The sequence below is a fragment of the Gallinula chloropus genome (genome assembly GCF_964237585.1).
Source record: "Gallinula chloropus genome assembly, chromosome: 2".
Classification (NCBI taxonomy): domain Eukaryota; kingdom Metazoa; phylum Chordata; class Aves; order Gruiformes; family Rallidae; genus Gallinula; species Gallinula chloropus.
This window is the reverse complement of record NC_140086.1, coordinates 39,055,530-39,067,650: the sequence shown is the minus strand read 5'-3', so window position 1 is coordinate 39,067,650 and position 12,121 is coordinate 39,055,530.

Sequence of the window (12,121 nt, the reverse complement as noted above, 5' to 3'; positions counted from 1 at the left end):
GATTTATGGATTACTGCCTATTATTCCAGCTGTCATTGATCAGTTGAAGTGGCAAAGGTTGGTGTTGTGTCTGAAGAATGTAGTCCTTCTGATGATCCTTCCAAGGGGTCAGCATGTTTCTGCTTCTTTGTTACAAAAAAAAAAAATAAAATCTTACGAAAACGCACAGAAGTTTCCAGTTAAAAGAAAGCTACTGTTTAGAGTCAGGCATTCAAGAATTGATTGCATGTGCAACCTTTGTTTGCTTCCACTGCAGTATTCATATTTTTTGCAGGCTTTTTTAGTATTTCCTGCTATACCCCTTGCCTCTTTCATTCTAATAGCATGAGCATTGCTCTTGGATTGAATCAGGTTTAGTATAAAATGGGTTCATCACTCAGTTGCAGACTTCGAAAGCCTAGAAAATGAGACAGGATTGTGAGGGAAGGAGGTGATCGCATTTAGAGAGCTGTGACAGATCTTATACTGTTCCAGGATTGTTAGCAAATCTACAAATAGAAGAGTTTCATTGCTGATGGTGTTAGTCATGTTGCGACCGATTTGCTGACTGCTGAGAGCTTAGTGTGTGCAGCTGAAATTAAAAGGAATTTTATGTGCATATAAAGTAGTGTAAAAATAGTATATAACATTGTAAAATCAGCTATGGAGTGCTGTACTAGTTAATGGACATGTGAAACTTCTAGCCTTCAGCTTCCTTATGCACGAGTTCTTTTCCTCCAGAAAGAAAAGGAATGGTGCTTAATATCTCAAATAAATGTAGAAATACATTTTTTTTGTCTGATTTTTCAATGCAGTGAAGTTGTTGTGGAACCCCTTTTCTGTTCCTGATGCTTCCTCCGTTGTGTCAGCATTAGTTCTCCTGTGATCCATACTGAGCCAGTTGAAGACATTTTCTGCTGGTTTAACAGTCCGAGCAGTTCTCTGAGCGGTGAGGTGTTTAGAAGGGGGATGGTGGGTGGGGAAGGAAGATCTGTCCTTTCAGAAGTGGGTATGCACTATTGAATAGACCTAGAGCGAGTATAACCACACACATATGGGTTGGTGAAGCAGAGATGCAGTAGAGTGTTTAAAATACGGGAAAGGATTCCCAAGGAAAAGAAAAAAAATCAATTCTGTGTTCCCCGTAAGATCTGGGTAGTGTGCAGTGAGATACAGTGTTATCAGACACATTTAGTGATACCAGGAGGAGCAAAGAAACTCAGAGTGTTTTCCATTGTGATTACAAGAATTCATATAGAAAAGTTATTGCTGAAAGACTTCTCCCAACCCAAGTGGAACAAATTAAAGTTGTATGAGCTTTGCAAACCACTGAGTATCCCTTGACTTTGTAACATCAGCATCTTTAACACAGGGGTTATGGTATTTGACAAGATGTAATTCCCATCAGCTGCTGGCTGAAGGAAAACAGGGGCACTACTTTATTTTGATAAACTGAGGGGTGTGTGGGGGGGGATCTTAATATCTACAGCTAGACAATTTTCACTGCTTTGTCTTCTGCTATTCTAGGCTTAATTTATCAAAAACTTCCTTCTATACATTCTCTTCCTCTGTTTTCTTCTTTCTGGATATGCTGGCAGTTTTATAGTGCACTGTCCGCAAAATTTAGATACAAAAGCCCATTGCCAAAACTATTCTCATCCCAGACAAAATTGTGGCACCAAACAAAAGATAATGTTGAGCTCTTGATCAAGTGCAAATACTTTAATATTGAGGAGGAGGCATCTTAAATATCTGTCACTGTTTAGTCAAACTTACATTTTTAAGCACTTTGTGTATTATAGAACAGAAATACACACTTGAAATACATTCCTTGAAGTTTTAAACTATTCTGATGTACAGGTACCAGCGCTTCTTTCCTAGGTGAAACTGAGTTGAACCAATTGTGGTTTCAATTCTGTACGTAGCAGTTAGTTACCTACATTGTCCAAAATTATTGGTGGCTTTTTCACTTCGGCTGATTCTAGCACAGTGAAAATCTTGTGTGGACAGTCTTCTGCAGCACTGATTAAGTGAATAATCACAACATTCAAATACAAATCATCCTTTATAAATGCTATTTTCAAAGCAGTTTGAACAATGTTTTCCAACCACTTTGTTAAAGACATACCAGATTATCAATGTCTTGTTTATCCTTTTGCCGACAGTTCTTTCCCATTTGGTTGCAGCAAAACCCGATTTTTGGGTTTGTGTGCGTTAAAGTCTGGTAACTTAGATGAGAATTCTTTGGTATGGGAATCGACCGTTTGATCTTATTCAATCTATTTGGAACTTTGACCAAAAGTAACCTGTTCAGGTCCCTGTTTATTCTGTTTTCAGCCTGATGTGTCCACCAGAGTTTAGCATGGCAGAGGAAAGAATTTCCCTCTGGATTAAGGAATTTTAAGCAGATGAGTTTGGCCTCATAAAATTACGTTAGTGTACAGGTGACGTTTTCCTCAAAACAACTGTTCTATACTGTCTATTCTACTTTATATATTTTAATAAAGTGCATTTTAATATGATGGATATGGACCTTTCAGTTCACAAAGTTAAATTGCTATCCAGTCTAGACTTTTGATGTTTTTTCTCTTCACGTAATAATCCTGAAGCATTCTTACTAATGATACTTCCAGTGATTTCTAAGCCAAGTATTGACAGTAAAGCTTGCTGTTTATTAATGTAAGGGGATGTGTAATGTTTCTGTGACCTGTTCTTTTCTGACCTTGTCCTTCCTCACAAGCAGAGATAGAACAAAGAGCAGTCAAACACCAGTTGGATGTCTCCTCCAATCACTTTCCCTATGTTATTTCACAAGAAACTGTTTTGCCACACTGCAAGCAGAATGCAAATGGGTAGGTCTTTCAGTATCTTCCTCCAGAAATCTGTTATTAGGCATCCAGGAGGCAGTGAATTTCTTGTTGCCATCTAGGCAAGCATTCCTTCCCATTTCCCTGTGCTTTCTGGGAAGACTCCGCTATCATGCCTTTTTGTCTTCTGTTTCCTTTGGATGTTTGTGAGTAAAGCCTGGCATAGGATGCTCTTTTCACAATCTAAAATAAATGTTCCAACTTCACTTATTTCCTTCTCTGGACAGAGGAAATCTGGCTAAGTTCAGCCTGTTTGCCACAATGTAAGCAGATAAACGCTGCTTAATAACTGGATGAACTCAGTCTCCCATGGGATGTACTTTTTTTAAGTTAACTCTGCAGTGTTTTTGTTCAGAAGGTGCAAAGGGACATGATGTCATTGGAATTGTAAAGGGCATACAGTTATTTAAATACAAAGGTCCACTCTTAAGTGTTCTTCTGGATTTTAGTGATGTTAACAGTGAGAGTTTATAAGCTGTTTGCATATCCTGTGTGCAGTTGCACTTGTCAACTTATTACTGAGTTAATGTCCTTTGCCTGTAAAGTTAATTTGTAATACTTGAGAAAGTTTACTCTTTTTTTTGTTGTTTTGAATTTCACCTGCTCAGAGATACTATTACATTTCATCTGCCTGCACAAGTCTGCGTGCATTTTGAGAATGAAGTGGATGGTCATGTAAAACAAAACAAGATATTCTAGACTGATGACTGTATTTTAAGTTGGGCTTATGGGTTTTCAGATGAACAAACCATCTTGATTTGTGCCCTCATACGTGAAGCATTGCACTTTACTCTTGAACTCTGAATTTACACATCCTTTCTTTCCTGTTCCACAAACATCTGAAAGACCCTTAGATGTTAAAAAAAATAAATCCTTGCTTTATGCTTAGTCCAGGAATAAAAATGTCCAAACTAAGCATTTGAGAAAGCTAAATGAAAGTTTAGCTTTAGTTTGAGCTGAGCTATTACATTTCAGTAGAAGGGTAAGATAAAAGGTTGTGGATCTTTCATTATCTACTGTAATTGTATATCTACTGTTTAGAGGAGGAAAAAAAAAAGCCAAAATTTTCTTTTGCAAGTATTAATATATGCAGCTGCTGTTCAGTGTTATCCAAGCATCTTACAAGTATTTGCATCAGTTCAGATAAGCAGCTATGTAAAATAGAGGATGAAAGGACTCTCATCTCTTTTTCCAGGAATGCAGAACTGTTAAATGGGTTAAAAATTCAGATGTTTGTGCTGTGTGACTGGAATATGTTGGATGTTAAGCCTATAACTCTTCTGCTATTTCTCTGGAAAATATTGCTACTAAATTCTTACCGTAACTTTTTTGGGTTTGATTTTTTTACTTAAATTGGCTGCCAGTTTATTTTCAACTGCTTAGCTGGTTTGCAGCTTAGATCTCATGAGATGCTTCACTTGGTCTTTTGAGTGTGGTGCTTCATCAGAAAATGTGTAAAACTGTTTAATTTTTTTCAAGTTAATGTAACGTAATTGCTATTAACTTGAGCTGTATTCCATTCCACTTCATATTTTATGCTTGGTCTTTCAGTTGTATTGATCTTTACTAATTTCAAGAATCCGAACAATTCAGAGAAGTTTTTAGTTCCTGAAATCTATGCTTATTTTAAATGTTAATAAATAACTATCATATCTGCTCTTTGGGTTGCTGGTGAGTATTGATGGGGTTATTTTTGAAAACTGAAAGTCAGAGGTGGAGACAGGAATACTTCTGTGGGAAGTGTATGAAATGCTGGAACACCGAAGAGGACTAACAGCCATACGAGACAAAAACCAGCTGAGCATGTTGTGAGGTTGGTTCTTCACTTGCACTTCAGTGAAGCTCTTCAGATTTTGGAAGAAGCTTTTAAGCAAAGAATTAAAATTAAGTGTGTTCATATAGCCCAGTTGAACACTTAATTTGGTTGGCCTGTGTTTTTTGCGTTTCACTTTCCTCTTAGCATTATGATTTTGTTCTTGGTTTTATATCAGTTTACAGCCTTAGAGTTTGCACTCGGGTATAAGGTTCCTTATTTCCTGTTTTTTTTTAAGATGCCAAGGCTTTGAAGGTTAGTTTTATTCAGTGCATACACCGTTGCCCTGCCCCAAGTCATCATTGCAATTTTCTAAGCTTCCCCAGCTGATTCCATGGTCAGTGATTTTTCTATTCTTGCGTATTTTAAGTTGCTTATCTAAAAAAGTTACTCAGTTACTGAATTATTTCTGTGAATGACTGTTAGGCTTTGGAGCAGGCTGTACTGGTGAGTTGCATCATTTTTTATCTTCATACTGATAAAATGACAAGATAATGAAATACGATTAAGTTCTGCATTAGATTTTAAAAAACACCAAAGGTTTCCCACACAAGCTGTCTTTTGAACACTGCTTAATTCTCTTGCAAATTCTAGTTAGCTTTCTCTATGGCAAGTCTGTCTTAACAATGTTCAGGACTTTTTAGGTAGACTGAAGAAGTGTGTTTAATCACAGCTTTTCTGCAGCATTACACCATGATGGAGTTTCTCATTTAGTGTCTTTTAGATCTAAGCTTGTGACTATTGAGGAACTTGAATCTCATTCAGTGAGCTTGTCTGCTTTCTCTACAACAGAAAATTCACTTGAAAGGACACTTTGACTTTCTACCTTCTTGTTTTGATGTTTTCCTCCCATTCCTTGCAATTCAGTTAATCATACCTATGGCATGTGGAAGAACAATGAGCTGTTAGTTCATTTGGTTGGAGCAAGTGGGAGGGGTGATGGGAAATCTTTCAAGAAAACGAGAAACAGATGGAATTGTGTGATATTTCTACCTGCAGGGAGCAATCACACCAACAAAGCCAAAGGTAAAAGCAAATCGAGGAAACGTTGTCCAGATGTACTCTTGTTTCACTGTGTGTTTGTATGCCGGTTCGCTGTGGAGCTATGTTTGTGTTGTGGGTTTGCTTGGGGTTATTTTTTTTATAATTCAAGGAGCCTGCTGATCTTAAAACCTAAGCTTCTAGCTCTGATGATGACAAAAGAATAAAAACACTTTTTTAGTTGGGAGGAATTCAGTTTCAAATATTTTATCTTTTGTTTTAAGTTTGGAAGGTACCTCTCAGTCCTTCCCTCCTCCATCCTTCCCCTGCCTCCCCCCACCATCCCCCCTCCCCCCCCCAACTAAAAAAGAAGCAGATCAGGCAAAAAAATTGTGTAATGCAGATATTTGAACAAATGAGTTGAAGATTGGGAATGGAGAGGCTGGGCCTGTTCCTACCAGCCCATGAAGGAATGTGCGAAGGGAAGTGTCAGTCTGAGGCGCTGCTACCTGGCTGCCCCTGGGAAGTAATGCAGCTGATGCTTCGAAATGAGTGTGTGGAAAGAGGTTTGAAACAGAGCTGACACCCATACCGGATCTCAGGTGGAATGAGCTGCTGTTCTTTATAACTCTGCTTCTTGGAAGTTAAGGTACCTGTGAGGCAGAGACTTAACAGAGACCCCAAGTGAGACTGTCCCTGCTGCAGAGTAAAAACAAGGGAGAGAAATACTTTGGATGGCGAATGGGAATTAATTACTGAAGCACTGGGATAATACATAACAGAACAGAATAGCTACTCACTGTGCTGTGTGCTTCTGTGTCATTCAGTGTGGTAAGATTTATTTAAATAAGCTACCTGGGTTTTTTTTAAATGCTGGTATCAAAATACTGCTGGAGAAAGTTGTTGTAGCTCATTTGGCAGTCAAAAGGTAATCCTGAATGTGGTATTTAAAATGCCTCTCTGCAAACATCAGTGTCTGCACATTCCTCCTGTTTGTGTTTTTAGAGAAATGGGTCTTCAACTACAATGCAAAATCTAATGCAGTAATTCTTACAGTTATACCTAGTCAACCACCAACAGGCATCAACTCATCTATATTTAATTCATAATGTAATAATCCTATTGTAATAAATCAGATTTTCTACAGGACAGTTGAAGGACACACAAAGGGAGGGGCCCTTGCACTGGACTCTTCACAAAGGGTTGTCCCTGGACTTGAAAGCTTGTAATTAAGAATGACTGAGGAAATTAGGATAATTGAGGGAAGAACATGCTTGCAGCAATTATGTCACTCTAATTTTCAGGGTTCTTTTCAGTTTTGTGTGGAGTGGGAAAAGGGTTAACTAGAAATCAGTAGCAGTGGGATACGTGGTAACTAGGGAAAGGCATTAAGGGTAGAGAGGTATTAAGGACTGGGGAAGGTTTAGTAGGGGAGGTGCAGAATGAACCAAAGAGAGGGTGTAGAAATGGATGCAGAGAGACCTTGAAATAAATTTGTTAATAGTAACTGATGATTTTTCAGGCTTAATATTGATTGAACTGGGAGAAGGAAACCAAAGCATAGGTATTTCATCATGCAGGTAGAAGGGAAGAGTTGAAGGCATGGGCAAGTGGCTGGCATTCTCTGGTGGGTGCAGCGCTTTGCACAAAGGTAAGAACTGGACCATGAATCACTTCTGCCTGAGGAGGGAAGTCAAGAGGGAAATGTCCACGTTGGTAATCAATGTACCCACTAATCTGCTAGCAAAGCTCAGAGAAGGATGAGCTCTGCAGCTTCTCAAAGACAAGAACAGAATTGCTGATTGTTGAGGCTACACATTGGAGTCTGAAACTTTGCAGGAGAGATCTAAGACAGTTTTTGCCTTCCACTGTCACCCAGTTTGCATCACTGGTAGTGAAAGTCTCACTGTTGGCTGATTTGGATCCACTTCTGTGGTTCCGGCAATATGTATAGGACACTGATATTGAGACAATGTTCTTTTAATTAAAAGCCTTGCAGACAAATCTAGCTCGAAGTCCAATTATGTCACCCAGTGCAAGTCAAATTAGAATCCAACTGTAATGTAAACCCAAAAAACCTACATGTGTAGGAGTCTTCTACCCTACTAACTGAAGAAATGAACCAAAAATGTGGGATGTAAAAAAAAAAAAAGACATTCAATTGCACTCAGTTAATTTTTTCTCTGATTCTTTCTAAATCAGAGTACTTAAACACTTTCATGTGCCTTACTATTCATAACATCATGCTCAAAAAAGATCCTAAAAATAAATACATGAAATGCGTAAATAAAACAATTTAATTTTATCTCCTGAACTAAGATCCAGAAAGTAAAAAAGTCTGAAGTTTTAACAAGATCAACTAGATTGTTTGAAACGTATTTTGAAATTTCAACCCAGCCCTTTTTTCAGATATTTTACAGCCAAAAGCTTCCCACAAATTGCATCCTATAAGAATGGATATGCCAGTCAGGATAAAGATCTGGCTAATCCAGTATCTTGCCTTGGACCACAACCAGTGGTGAAACACTTGGCAGAACCGTGTAAGTGCAAGAAAAACATCAGCTGCCTCAGTTACAGTATGCTCTCCTAACATCCAATAGCTCCACTTTCTAAATCAGGACCCTTTCTGAATTTTTACTTGAATGAATAAGTTCAGTTGCTTTATGATTTGTGAGCTGTATAAATAGCTCAGTGCAAGTAGATTAGTTTCAGAAAACCTTTAAAAGGAGGAAAATTCTATAGCAAAGCATCACTTTTAAAAAAAAAAAGTTAATATATCTGCAAGTAGAAACATGACTCATTTGACAACCAAGAACAAAAGAGTCCATTGAGAACTTTTTCACAAGGACTAAGTTAAGGATGGATTTTCTCTGCTATAAAAAAATCCTTTAACCAAATATGAAAAATTACCTGGCTGATAAATGGAATGTTACTCTACAGGCAAAATGGCATTTACTTTGCAAACTGAGATCTGCCACACGCGGCAGAAATGCGGTTCCTGAGTTTCAGTTACTGGGTGCGTCTAGGAGGACTGGCCACAGACTTTCCGTGCTTCTCTCCCCTTGGAAAAATAACCTCTGAGCTCCAGCAGTTAGTTACCTTTGGAGAGAAGTTGGTTGAAGTTTCCATCTTTAAATGTGCTCAGTATTCCAGAGGAAGCATACTAAAGCAACCTACAGGAGAACTAAATATAGGAGCTAGATGGGGGCAGGTGCTACACTCCCACTGAATCAAGTGCTTCTTTCCCTGTACAGAGACAAAATGTGCTTGACGTTGGGTTAGCTGCTGGCTCGGGTTCCCTTTCTCCTATTGATTTCTTCCCTCATGCTCGTGTCGGGGCCTGCAGGAATTAGCAGAGGAAAAAGCATTCCCAGGTGAAAGTTGGATCCTTTACTTTTGGTGGAAGTGTAATTGCTGGAGGAAGTACTTTCTGAAATAAAGAAACGGTGGTCTTAGGCTGTTGTCTGTGCAAGCACGCATCCTACTCGTCTGCTGCCTGTGTGCCTGCTTCTCCTAGGGAGCAGTATCCACACAGTTCTGGGCCAGAGCGATGAGATTCACTGCTGGCATAGCTGTCACCCAGACTGTCCAGCTCAGCAGCATCCCTGGCCAGCTGCAGGCCTCTGATTCACAGGTGGGTCATGTCTGGGGCGTGTGGAGCAGCTTCAGTTGAAGTGTGCAAGAGCCTACCTCCACCGTGTGAGGAAACGAAGGACTGTCTCAGCCCGTACCTGCGTGGGACAGAGTGAGTGGCTGCAGCGTGGTGAAATGGAAATGTGGACACCAAAGCTTTGGTATCCACAGCTTTCTGGCTTAGTTCACTGGCAACAGCGTTAAAGAGAAGCGAACAGGTTTGTGTTTTTCGGGATTTTTGGGGTTGTTGGGTTTTTTTTTTTTTTTTTTTTTTCTGTTTTCATAGAATCACAGGATGGTTTGGGTTGAAAGGGACCTTTAACGGTCATCTCGTCCAACCCTCCTGCAGTGAGCAGGGACATCTTCAACTAGATCAGGTTACTCAGAGCCCAGGCCAGCCCGACCTTGAATGCCCAGGGATGGGACACCTACCACCTCTCTGAGCACTTCTCTTAGTTTAAAACCATTATCGCTTGTCCTGTTGTAACAGGATGTGTCCACAGCCTTCCTTTAAACCCACTTTAAAGTACTGGCAGGCTGCCAGAAGTTCTCCTCAGAGTCTGTTCTTCTGCAGGCTGAACAAGCCCAACTCTCAGCCTGTCTTCATAGCAGAGGTGCTCCAGCCCTTGGATCATCTCTGAGGCCCTTTTCTAGACTTGCTCCAACAGTTCCAATGTCTTTTTTTGTACTGAGGATCCCACAGCTTGACACAGTACTCCAGGTGGGGTCTCACAGGAATGGAGTAGAGGGGCAGTATCGTCTCCCTTCACCCGCTGATCATGCTGCTTTTGATGCAGCCCAGAATCCAGTTGCCCTTCTGGTTTTGGTACGTCAGGCTTTCTGCTGAACAGCGAACACCCCTTAATCTTCACATCTTGGTTTCATGTCAGTCATGTGGGCACTACTTGACCCAGGAGACATTAGGGAACAAATCAATTAAGCATGCACACCCTGTAAAGGTAAGTTTCACAAATTTCTTTTGTCTCAGAATTTCTGACACTCAGTTGATCCCAAGTTTGGATAATTATTCCAACTCTGTAGGCAGAATTTGGAATAGATGCAAGAGGAGCTCTGGGAGGCTGAGTTCTCACTCCTGTCTAAAAAAGCACTGAGGATGGGCTTGCTGTGTGCTTGTATTAACTAGTTGTATTCCTCTTCTACCCTACTTGCTTCCCAGCAGCAGATACGTTGAAAGGGCAGCTATAAATGGGCCATAATTTTTTCTTTTGCTTTGTGACATCTGCAATTTTTGAATGAAAATTGCCTTTCCATCCCTGCCAGTCAGGAAAAGTAATGCCAGCAAACCAGGAAGTCTGCAGCAGTTGGACTGAACTGGGGGAAACAAGAATGTGACTTCTTAAAAGCATGCGTGTCAAAAGATTTTATCTGGGGGCTTAAGTACATGTGGAGACCACTGTTATAGTCACGTCTTTGATAGTACTGCCAGGTGCTTTATGAGGAAGCTTTAACATTTTGGACAATTGAAATTACTTTTTTCCCTGATGCCTTTATATAAAATCTACCTGACTGAAAATGAATCAGCAGTGTATCCAGGAATGCCAATGGCTTGTATCAAAAATAGTGTGACCAGTAGGTCTGGGGAGGTGATTGTGCCCCTGTACTCAGCATTAGTGAGGCCACACCTCGAGTACTGTGTCCAGTTCTGGACTCCTCAGCATAAGAAGGGCATTGAGGTCCTCAAGTGCATCCAGAGAAGGGCAACCAGGCTGGTGAAGGAGCTGGAGGTCAAATCCTATGAAGAGTGTCTGAGGGAGCTGGGAATGTTTAGCCTGGAGAAGAGGAGGCTAAGGGGAAACCTTATCGCTGCCTAGAATTATCTGAAAGGAGGTTTTAGAGAGGTGGGAGTTGGTCTCTTCAGCCAGGTGACAGGTGATAGGAGGAGAGGAAATGGCACAAAGCTGTCAGATTACGTGTTAGGAAAACATTTTTCACTGAAAGAGTTGTTGGGGGCTGGAACAGGCTGCCCACAGAGGGGATTGAACTACCTTCCCTGGATGTGTTTAAAAAAAGGGTAGACTAGGTGCTTAGGGATATGGTTTAGCTTAGATGGGGAACAGTTGGACTTGATCTTAAATGTCTTTTCCAACCTTGTGATTCTGTGATACCTCTGATGAAATTGTTTGTACTTGCAACCTAGGATAATAAGACCAAACTTAAATTCATTGGATATAGTCTTTGATAGTGGAAAACTGTGATTGGTAACTGAAGGCATTTTGGAGATTTTAAATATGGAGCTATCTTAACATTATTCGGGCATCTTCCTCTTGAAATATTTCAAAGGCTCTTTCCGATTTTTTGGTTGGATCAGGATGGTCCACCCCCAAGCTAAATCTGGGAAGTTAGAAGCATTAGCTCCACTTGGTGGGTAGAATTTAGTGTGTGAACCTAGCCTAGTGAAACTAGAGAACAAAGCCACTTCATGTTAAAAGGTAGTTAAGAACAAATTAGAGTGTAGCTTAACGAAGAGCAATAAATTAGGGGTGACTGTATAGCTTTACAAAGAGTAAACTAGAATTGCTTCCTGTAGGTGGATTAGCCTACCAAAAGGGTAAAAATGTATAGGAAAAGGAAAAAGAAAGCATAATTAGGCTGTAGCTGTTAGTGCTACCTTTAGCAGTTTGGGGAGAGAATGACAGACCGTCTTCCACCAGTTTAAATAACATACCAAATGAAAAGTGGGGTAAGCACAGTGTGCAACATGCAGTGATCTCAATTTCACCATCAGATGGGCGAGGTGACCACTGGCTATTTAGTGTGCACATCTAGCTATGCTTTAGGCAGGGCACCACAAATGCACCAAGAAGTCTGATGTGGATTACTGTCAGGG